This window comes from Fulmarus glacialis, unplaced genomic scaffold, assembly GCF_000690835.1.
Source record: "Fulmarus glacialis isolate BGI_N327 unplaced genomic scaffold, ASM69083v1 scaffold7557, whole genome shotgun sequence".
Classification (NCBI taxonomy): Eukaryota; Metazoa; Chordata; class Aves; order Procellariiformes; family Procellariidae; genus Fulmarus; species Fulmarus glacialis.
Window position 1 is genome coordinate 35,553 of NW_009225047.1, and position 10,260 is coordinate 45,812.

Below are 10,260 nucleotides of genomic sequence, written 5' to 3' on the forward strand. Positions count from 1 at the left end.
CAGTGAACTGTGTCAACCATTCCCCACTTGGCAGAGGAAATGCCTTGATACGCATCCACACAGTAAACGAAGTAAGAACAACAACAAGATAATTCGGGAAAGATATCCAATAGAGATGCAAATTAACCTCCCTGTACAAAGCCCTTTATAGATCCTGGGATTCTGTGTACTTATTACTTCTATTAAATGTGACATATTGAAAGCTTCCCTTTGCCAAAAATGCTCTTTCACTCTTTCTCTCTGACCTCACTTAGCTAGTTCATGAACAAAAGGGCAGGTTAAAGGAGAGATAAATATAATTTATTAAACACTGGGGACTGTTGGAAAAAATGCCATGTATAAAATCTTCATGAAACATACAATATTTTAAAATGTTTTATTTTGCTGGAGGTTTTGAACTATTAATTACCAGTAACATTCAAAAATTCAATGTTTCTCTTTCTCTAACAACCATTCCCTTGCTTGCAAGGAGCTTGACCAACTCCCTCCACACCATCCTTGCTGCTTCTCCTGTTTCTGCTTTGCATCCAAGCTTGCAGCACCCACTGCCTGATCTAGGTGAAAAAAAAGCATTAAATATACCCTTGCTTTAGGTTACAGCTCAACAAAGAAGGGCTGTTTCTTGAAACAGGACGGGGTGCCTAATGTGGAAGGTCCCTGGCAGGCCAGCACACAACCAGTGCAGTTTTGTGGTCTGCAACCCCGACATGTATGGTGAGGCACTGGGTGGAGGTCATTAGGGGCCGGGTCTGTTAGCGGGAAGCAGGTTTTACAGAGTCCCAGTCATGGGCTAAGCCCATGGGGCAGCAGAACCCATGGCCAGGCTGATTTCTCACTGACTGCAAACAGGCAGGTGCAAGTGCTTTCCTCCTTCTGCCCATCTGTGGCTTTGGTCTCATCTCCTAAAATTGTCATTTGCTACTGCAGGACCCCCTGGGTTTCAGCAGGGACATCTCGTTCCTTATTCACAACTGGGGTTGGATGAAGCTTCTGGTGGTGGAGATCTCTGAGGAGGCAGTGCCACCAAACGGTGCACCTCCAAAAGGTGCATAGCAATCCCGTGTGCCACCCCACGTGCCAACTAGCTCTTTCCAGCTGCGATGGTTGGAGACCAGCCATCCTCAACAGACATGGATTTACTGACAAAGCTAAATGGCCATGAGACCTTGGTGAGCACTGGCCAGTATAAGGCTCCAGCACATGGTGTGTCTGTGGCAGGACATGCAGCTTGGCTGGAGCCAGCATTGCTGGATGTGAGTGGAGACAACATCCTAAAATAGCCAGGGGCAATGACAAGGGCACGGAGAGTATCCCGAGGAAAGCAAGGCATATTCTGCCCAGCAGAGAGCCAGACACATTCGCTCCCATGCGTAGTGGGAGCTGTGATGGCTGTCTGGACCAACATTTCAGCCTTCAGGAGATATGAGGCAATTCAGTGTAGCTGTATCCTCTCTCACTGCAAGCTAAATGATGTCAAACCCAACCTCTGCTGCCAGAAGCTCAGATCACGCTTGGGCACTTGCTGCTGCTGAGGTGCTGTGTGATAACTTGCCAATCTGCAGTCAGGTTTCGGAGCCTCTTAACGAGTGCAAATCAGGAGCAACTCCATAAAAGTCAATTATACCAGTGCAAAGCATCGGCAACAAGACTTCTGTGCACTTATCAGCGAGGCTAGGCCCGTTAGTCATGCATTACTCAAAACTGTACAGAAAAAAAAAAGCCTGGCTGGCACTCATTGAAGTAACTGCTTCAAGCTAAGATTTATGGGAAATGGGCTGTGTAATGGGAAACAGATCTTTCCTTCTAAGCTCACGTGCCACTAAATAGTTTTACTATCTTCCACGTGTCCTTGCCAGTCATCTTTCGTCATGGTGAGCACTTTTTTTTTTAATTAACATCCTTCAGGAAGTCATGGTTAGCTTGGGAATTTTTTTTATTTAGAAAACATCTTCCTTGGGATTGAGTCAATGTAAAAAGCTCGTGTAGCATAGCGAGAAAAAAGGCAGTTATGAGAACTGCTGTGCTCTTGCTTCACATTGCAACTTCCAGCAAACGCCCTAACAAAGCTGCAGTCCGAGCGCTTGGGTGGGCCCCTTGGGGAAAGGCAACCTGCACCAGCCCTGGGGGCCAGGCACCAGAAGGACTTTGCCTATGATGCTGAGGTGGTTGGTGATCCCTGGCACACGTCTGGCCCTGATGGTCTCCCCAGGCCCGGGAGCCAGCTCACACCATGGATCTCTCCTACAATAGCATGGTCTCCCTGTACCAACTGGTCTCAGGGCTGGAGGCCCTGCAGGGCATCATCTACTAGTAGGGTTGTAAGGTTTAATAAACACCTGAATACTCTTGTGCCTACCTCTCAGTCTGGAACGGTATTTGCTCCCCAAAGAAGTAGACTCAGAAGCTGCTCATTAGCAGGTATGGGCTCCTCCTGTATATATTAATAGACTATGATCAGGTCATTTGCTAACCTCGTTTCCTTTCCTCCCCAAGAACTTTGCAGTCCTGAAAACCAATCTCCTCCATGTCCTGGGTTTCAATGCTGGAGGTTTTCTTACTAAAACCCAGGTGTTTCAGTGCCCAGGTGCAAGCACAGGAGAGAAAGGCCCCAGCACGGCGGACGTGCTTGCCGCATTGCAAAGAGAAAGCCGTTGTCTCTGAGCCAAACACTTTCTCAGCAGTGGTGCAATCTGTCCTTGAAAGACTCAACCTAAAGAAAGTCTGTCCTCAAGAGAAGAGCACAGCCTGCTTCACATGGCAGATGCAGGCCAACTGAAACTGCTCAAATGCCACAGCTTATTCTTAAGAGTGAATAGTCCTGGATGGTTTCTTTAAACACTGATCTGTGCAGGGGGAAGAGGACTAGCAGCAGCTCTGCTTTGTGCCGTGCCTGACCGGACTCTGGTCAGAAGAGCACAGGACCATCTCTGCTGTGTGAGCCCTGCGTTGGCTGCACATGAAGCTGCTCTGCGTCGTGTGGCTGGGGTGCCCTGGGGCAGGGCAAGGCACCCAGAGCTAAAGCATTTGCGCTTTTAGCATAAACCCGTCAATGGTTTTGGGGAGGGCAGCCATGGCTGTATATACCTGGAGTAAGCGCCTCAGGGTGCACATGTCTCATCGGGCAGGGTGCACATGTCTCATCAAGCCCAGCTCATCATCCTGGGCATGTCCCAGGCCAGCAGAGAAAGGATGGGAGTAGCACAGCCTGCGGCGAGAAGAGGTTAGGCAGCACTGCTGGGGGCCAAGAGGGAGCATCACTCTCACGGCAGGAGATGATACCTTCTCACAGCACGTCTGAGCCTTACAGTGTTGTGTCAAGCTTTCCTCGACAGAGGCTGAGATTTCGCCATCCCAGGCAGGAGTCCTGGAGGATGTATTGTTGAAACGATGTTCCCCGGGAGCTGCTGGGGAACCAGACCTGCTGAAGCACATGGCCATGAAAAAGTGTGTCTGAAAAAGGACATGGAGCCTTCTTTCCTATTGCATGTACAAACCACTCTTCAGCAAATGGCTCGCTCCTTTGCGGGGCTGAACTCAGGACCAGGTGGCATCGTAAGACAATGGCTACCATGGCCTTCGAGCAAGGTGTTTGCTAGAAACTAGACAATTTTTCCACTAGATTATAGCAGTTATGAAGGTAGTGACATGAAGACCTTAAAAGCCAGAGCATCACTGGTAATGGATGTTCTCCCAGTGAATGTAAATCCATCACTCACTTTGTAGACCCCACTGAGGATGCAGACCACAGACACGCACAGGAGACATATGTGACCATCGGCAACAGCGGGAGGGGGAGGCAGCCCTGCGTGTATGACCACATTAGTCACCACTGCCCGCAGCGTTATTTTTAACCGCCTGTCTTCTCTAGGGGAACTCTTTCATGCAGCATTTCTAAAGGGAAAAGAGGGGCTTGACACCGCCACCATTCCACTCTGCGCAAGAACAAAGTCCCGACCAGCAAGAGATGTGCCCAGCCCCCTGCAAAGGCAGTTTATGGCCAAACAAGTTCGGTTTTAGGAAACCAGCAGCACAACCCTCCGTCCCACCTCCGCATTGCCAGCTGGTGCAGGGCTGAGCACGGCTGCACGAACCTAAGAGGTAGGACCAAGGATCCCATCCCAGAACTTCAGTGTTTGGATCCAGAGTCATTCAAGATGGATAGACCAAAGCAACAGCGCTTCAGAATCCACCCTGCCCTGCAGGGGATTCATCAAACTGGCTGACGAAGCTCTGGATGTCTCCTGGCTTGATTAGCCTGTAATAAATTAAAAATCTGGCCCAGCTCAGGTGAGGACACAGTGGCACTGCAAGGGCGACGCTGCTGTGCAAAGAGGCCTTTTCACACAGGAGAATCAGTGGCATCCCCTGTTTTTTTCAGTCGTGCCGCTCTACTCTCAGTTTTTGCTGAGGTTATGTACAACTAAATCCAAGGATCAGGCCTGGGAGAGGCTTTTCCTGAAGGGTCAGACATCCTGGGGCTATGGGGAAGTAGCTCTTTGCCATTAGCAAAGGGCACCACAACTTCAGGTGTCCTCCTGCAGCTGGGAGGAACAAAAGGCAACATGGGGGCAAAGGCACTTTGCTGTAGACACTGGTAATAGCAGATAATTTCATAAGAGAAGAGGACTGAGGTGCAAACTTTTGCCATGTACCAGTGCCACCTGCAGCAGCCAGCCCCATGCTCTGAAGCTGGGATGTGAGTGTGTGCTGCAGGGATGGGGGAGGCGGACGGGGCTGTCCCGGCTGGTCACCTGCAACCCCAGGCCAAAGCAAACTCCTGGGCCATTCCAATAAAAACTCAGCCCCATGTTTGTGTGTCGAAGCAATGATGTCTTTATCCTTCTGGTGTGCTAATAGACCAAAAAATTGTTTTCTGCATTTTCGCCTTTACCAAAAGGTGGTTACCAGCGGAGAGTGGAGGCTGGCCAAGAATGGGATGTGTGGCTTTAGGAAGAAGCAATTCATACTGGACAGAAGGATATACGGCAGAGGTAAATTACCTCTGAGGACAGGGCTGGCCTGGAGCACAGCTCTGCACAAAACTGCACCCACCCCACTGGAGTGATGGAGACATGTATCAGGAAGCAGCAGCCACAGGAGGGATGTTGAAGGAGAAAGCTCTTCTGCACTGGCTCCCCCACCACAGCCTGTGATTAGCAGGTGCCACCCTCAGTGCCAGCACCTCTGCTGGGAGGTGTCATGGTCCCCAGGACACGGCAGCAGTGGCATTTGCTGTCCCAGGGATGTGCTGATGCACGCTGGCTCTTCAGCACTCCCCAGCTCTGGCTCAGTGCGTGGTCCCAGGCCAGCCGGCAAGCCGAGAGTTTTGTTAGCTTCTGGAAAGACTGCGTTCATCTCAACCTGACCCTTTTCTTTTAAACCCTGGTGGTAGAGGAGTTACTTAGGTTAGGGACAAAATTGGCAGAATGCAGCAAAGGTTTCTGTATCAACAGAATTTTCAGCTTATTGAAGCGATTTCCTGACTCTTTTAATCTATTCTCTAAACCCCGCAGTTTTATCCTAAAAGACAGGGAAACATTTGGAAACCTATTAGATTCTCTACCGTTAGCTGTCTCTATGGGAAAATGGAAATTGGCTATAGGAGCAAATGAACAATAGTAATACCAGGCAAGTCATCCCTTGCCATTTTAATTGCATAATGCTACAAATCACACAAGTATGTGTCTGTCCACATGGAGCACGGGGGCTGAATTTTGGCTTTCCCCCAGCCCCTGTAAAGGAGAAATATCTCAACACTGGGGAAAACCTGGGAACAGAGATACAGATCTGTCCTTTTGCTCTTAAATTCACTACCAAATACTTCAATTAGATTAAATGCCAATCCCTCCTATATGAAGTGAAGGTGATGCCAAATAATTGCTTGAGATACAAAAGCCACATGGTAATCCCTTAAAGATCAAAATATCTGTGGAGATTTTCTTTAAAAGCAGCCGCAGGTTTCAAGTTCTCTGATGCTTCTGCTCCCATTTGCTGCATTTATTTTGTTGAGGTGTCAGCCTGGTCTCAGAAAGGCAGTAGCCGAGTCTTGGTGTGGCAGCTCATGTTCACATGTGTTGGACTGGAGAAGGCAAGAAGGTCTTGCTGCCCACAGCAAGGCATCACCTCCACCGCCGCATGGCCACGTCTGCCCCACGGACCGTGCTAGCAGCTGCTTATCGCCGGTCCCCAGCCGCTGAGCTCCAGCATCCTGTGCCAGTCTGAGGTTCATTGCTGGAAATCCCAGTGTGGCAAAAGCAGAGCTGTTTAGGGGAACATCAAACTCCAGAACACTTTTTAACATAGTGAATTAGGTTAAAATCAATTCAGAGAGAGGGGAGAAATGAACTATGGTCTCCCATGTCTGGAGACATCTTACTGGCCAAGCAGTAAATGATAGTGCCTCTTCCAGCCCTGCTGTGGGGAGTGGGAAAGAAGGGAAGGGGAGGGAAGGGGAGGAGGAGAGGGGACAATTAAGGGCCTAGGTCTATCTGCTCCTTGAGGAATTTGCTTTTGTGTATGACTTTTCTCCAAGAGGTAAGACCTGGATCGCATGCTCAAAAGCAGATCCCTTTTTTCCTCCCCAGTTACATCAATGGAACTATTGAAAAATACAGACCTTCCCTACAAATCTCACCTTGTTTGTGTCCCTAGATCACTACTGCTGCAACATTGCAGCTAACGCTTTTCATCTGCAGAATTCAGTCGGGACGCATGCTCCAGAACTGGAACAGACACCTAAAAGGGAGGTGTCTCCGTGCCAGGCTGCAATTCTTGCAGGGGCTCCAGCTCTCTGCCCCACCCCTGCACACCCTGCCTTGTCCCCTCAAATGCTCTGCCTGGATTAGCCTCATGTTTTAGCTACTCTGTGGCTTTCCCAAGGGCTTGTCTCTGCTTTTACAAGCTGTCCACAGAGTCCCCGGGCTGCAGATTTGCTCTGGACAAACCCTTCCCCATCACCACGTTCATGAGCGGGCTGTCCCCAAGCAGGTAGCAACAGTGTCAGTCATTAAAAACAGGTAAATAAATAAGGAACTAGTGATTGCTGCAACAGACGAGCAAACTGCCAAAGCAGCACCTATGGCTTCCTAGTCCTAAAAGACGTGGGGAGAAGCAGGGGCACCCTGACAATGAGGGAAGCGCTTGGGTTTTTGCTAACAGTGTTTCAGCTTTTTTATAGCAAAATTGAGTACTGCTGTTTTCTATCTCTGTCTCTCCCCTGGTGGCACTGTGTTGGTGTTAACAGCAACAGGTACTTTCAATCATCAAAAAATTATCTATCTCATCCCATGTACAAAGACAACACCCCATCCTGCAAGTCTGTACCCATACGAGCCTCCCCGCTGGAACCAGCAAAGGAAACCCGGGTGCATCTACCTGAGTGTTTTGCCTTGGATCAAGCGTAAATTTTTGAAGAGACTCTCCCTCTTCTCCCCACCTACTGCTTCACTTCACATCAAGGAAAGGTACCAAAGAAAATAATGAATCTTTTGGATGAAATGACTGGGTGTTGCAGCCCTGGAGGGCACTCCTGAAGGGCCCTTGCTCCACGGGACTGGCGAGAGGTAGCTCAATGTAGTCCCCAACTACGCAGAGTGAACAGTGGAGTGTTGACATTGGATTTCACCAGCCCACCCTGCTCCCCTCGCCCCACACTGCCTCCTCTTTCTCCCACCTACCCTCCATGTTTCCCCTTCCTTGTCACACGATGCAGATTTGCAGAACTGTATTTCCAAGCACCTCTCCCACCCCGTCTGGGGCAGCAGGAGACAACGCAGCTGCAGGACTGGGTGCTCTGGCTCGCAGCGACGCCCGAGGAGGTCCTGGAGAGAGCTGGCAACAGAAGCAGGGCTCTTCGTAACTGCTGTCTGAAGAAACCCCACTAATTGATTTCCAGCCTCCCGTGATTGTTTGCGAAGGCAGGGCCCCCGAGCCCATTGCCAAGAGCATGTTGCATTTATTTGATTGCTCAAGGCAGTGTCTCAGGATGGGATTGGGTTGGGTTTCTTTGCACGCACATGAAAAATGGAATAACGGGCCAAGGGCTCCCTCTGTGTCCACCGCTGGGCATAACTTCTGCTGTCCCGGCTTGGGGAGCAGGACTAGCACAGCCTGGGTTTGGGCACACGTGTGTGATTTCGTTTAGCCCCTCAGCCCAGCACCGCTGCTGAGAGATCATCTCCAGGTAACTTTGGAGGCCATCCATGAAGCGCCCAAAGGAGGTCAGACCACCCCAGAGCCCTCTCTGGTGTCCCTGCATTTCTCTAAGGGGGCTCAGAGGTTTTGTTTTATAAAGAAGCATGTGCCCACATCAGGTTAGATTCATTTTGGTGTGACAGGAGGCATGATGGGCTATTTGTGCCTTGCGCTCCTTTCAACAAACTGAGCTTAATTACTGCTTGCAGCGAGCCTGGAGCTTCTGTAACAGGACACATGGAGGAAAGGCACGATCTTAATCTTACACATAGAAGGTTTTATGTAGGTGCATGGTCCTTTGGATAACTTGTCAATGAAATACTGTTCTATCGTTGCATGATATAAGCAGCTCTTATCTTTGGCTGGACCCGCTGACACCAAATGCATCTTTTGCAAAATCAGGAAAAAAAGCCCTTTGGGGGAATGAAAGAGGCGGGGGCAGCACTTCCAGCCCCCCGTCTGCACAGGGAAGTCAGGATGGTGCTTATTTTTTGGGTGCAAATGCTGCAGTGCAAATCAGAGAGCTTGTCTCATTAAAATCCCACAGGCCAGCTGCAGGTACAGTTCCCTTTCATTATTCCTGAAATATTTAACACCCAGTCTTTCCAAAATACACCACTAATCCAACTGATTGCAGGAGAGCAAAAGGTATTTTTCTCCTCAAGCGTTTCCCCTTGTGGGTTTTAAAACTTTCTTCACTTCAGGTTTGAAAGGAACTTGGAGTGAATACGAACTGTGCAGAAGAGCAGGGCGAAAACCTTCTGCAAAGATTTTCCCATCACTTTCATGCAAGTTTGAAAAACTGCAGAGCAACACGAGCTTTCCACTGCACCACTCGGATGCGCCTCCCCTTTGTGCCGCTGCCTTATCTCATCTCCACTTCCAGATACGCAGACACCCTCTCCCCTCGCCCGCTCCCGGCATCTTGTCCCCCGCACTGGGTCACGGTGAGAAGGAAATGCTGGTGGGGTTAATGGCACACGAGGCAACACGCCTGGGTTCGGATTCATCCCTGGCACACCACCTTCATGATGGGCAACTAATCCACCAACGTCACGCCACAGCCGCGGTCTGCCACCTGACGCTGTAAATATTTAATGGCTTTGCAGCCAGAGAATGTACATTTTTTTCCACTGATCGGAGGTCTCAGAGTCCTCTGCTCTTCTGCTGAGGGAGCAGCTCTTCACACGAGCTGTCAGTCCCGAGGAGACAACGCTTGGCTCCCCTCCTCGTGCTGAGGGGTTAGTAGTCATACCCCTCTAAGGATGCAGTGGCACGGCACAGCTGAGGTCTGGGGCAGGGCAGAAAATTGCTTCAGCTTTAACACGCAAAAATGAAACTTTATTGAAACAGAATTGAAACAGGGCAGTGTCCTTCTGAATGAACTTCTGGGTTTCAAAATTTTTTTTTTTTTTAAAAAGCTGTCACAATTGTTCACATATCTCATTCCTGGCTTTTGGTTCAAATTTAAAATTAAATTATAATTTTATAGTTTTAGGGGAAAAGGGATACTCCAAATGAAAACCTATATTTCCATTGTTTCTGGTCAGTGCTTTTGTTTACGGTTTTGGTTAGGAGGTTTTGTTTGTTTGAGATTTTGCCTTTTGGTGGCAATTTGAATCTGAGATGTTTTCTGAAATCTTCAGATTTCCCTATGAATAGATCCGCCACCCCAACATGTCCAGCTACAGCTCTCCCAGGATTAACGTGTATGAATCGATTTTTTAAAGACTTCTTGTGAAAATGCACTTTTGCCGCGAGGCAAGCACACGGCAGAGAGGGACAGACTTCTGCTTAACCACAGGAGGTGGCGCATCATGACTTGAGAGGAGATAAGTCCCACGTGGAACAAACCACCGTCTCTCTATTTTCCCTGCGTCGGCTGCCATGAACCTCCTCACTGCCAGTACATTTTTTGGCTGGCTTGTCTGCTAACAAATGACCCAAAGCACATGCGCAGGAACAGGCCCAAAATAATGGTCGTGGCACGGCTCCAGCCGATGGGTCCCAGCCTGGAATAGCCTCCTGGCAGCTGGTGGGCGGCAGCGGCTGGCCCCCACGCCTTCA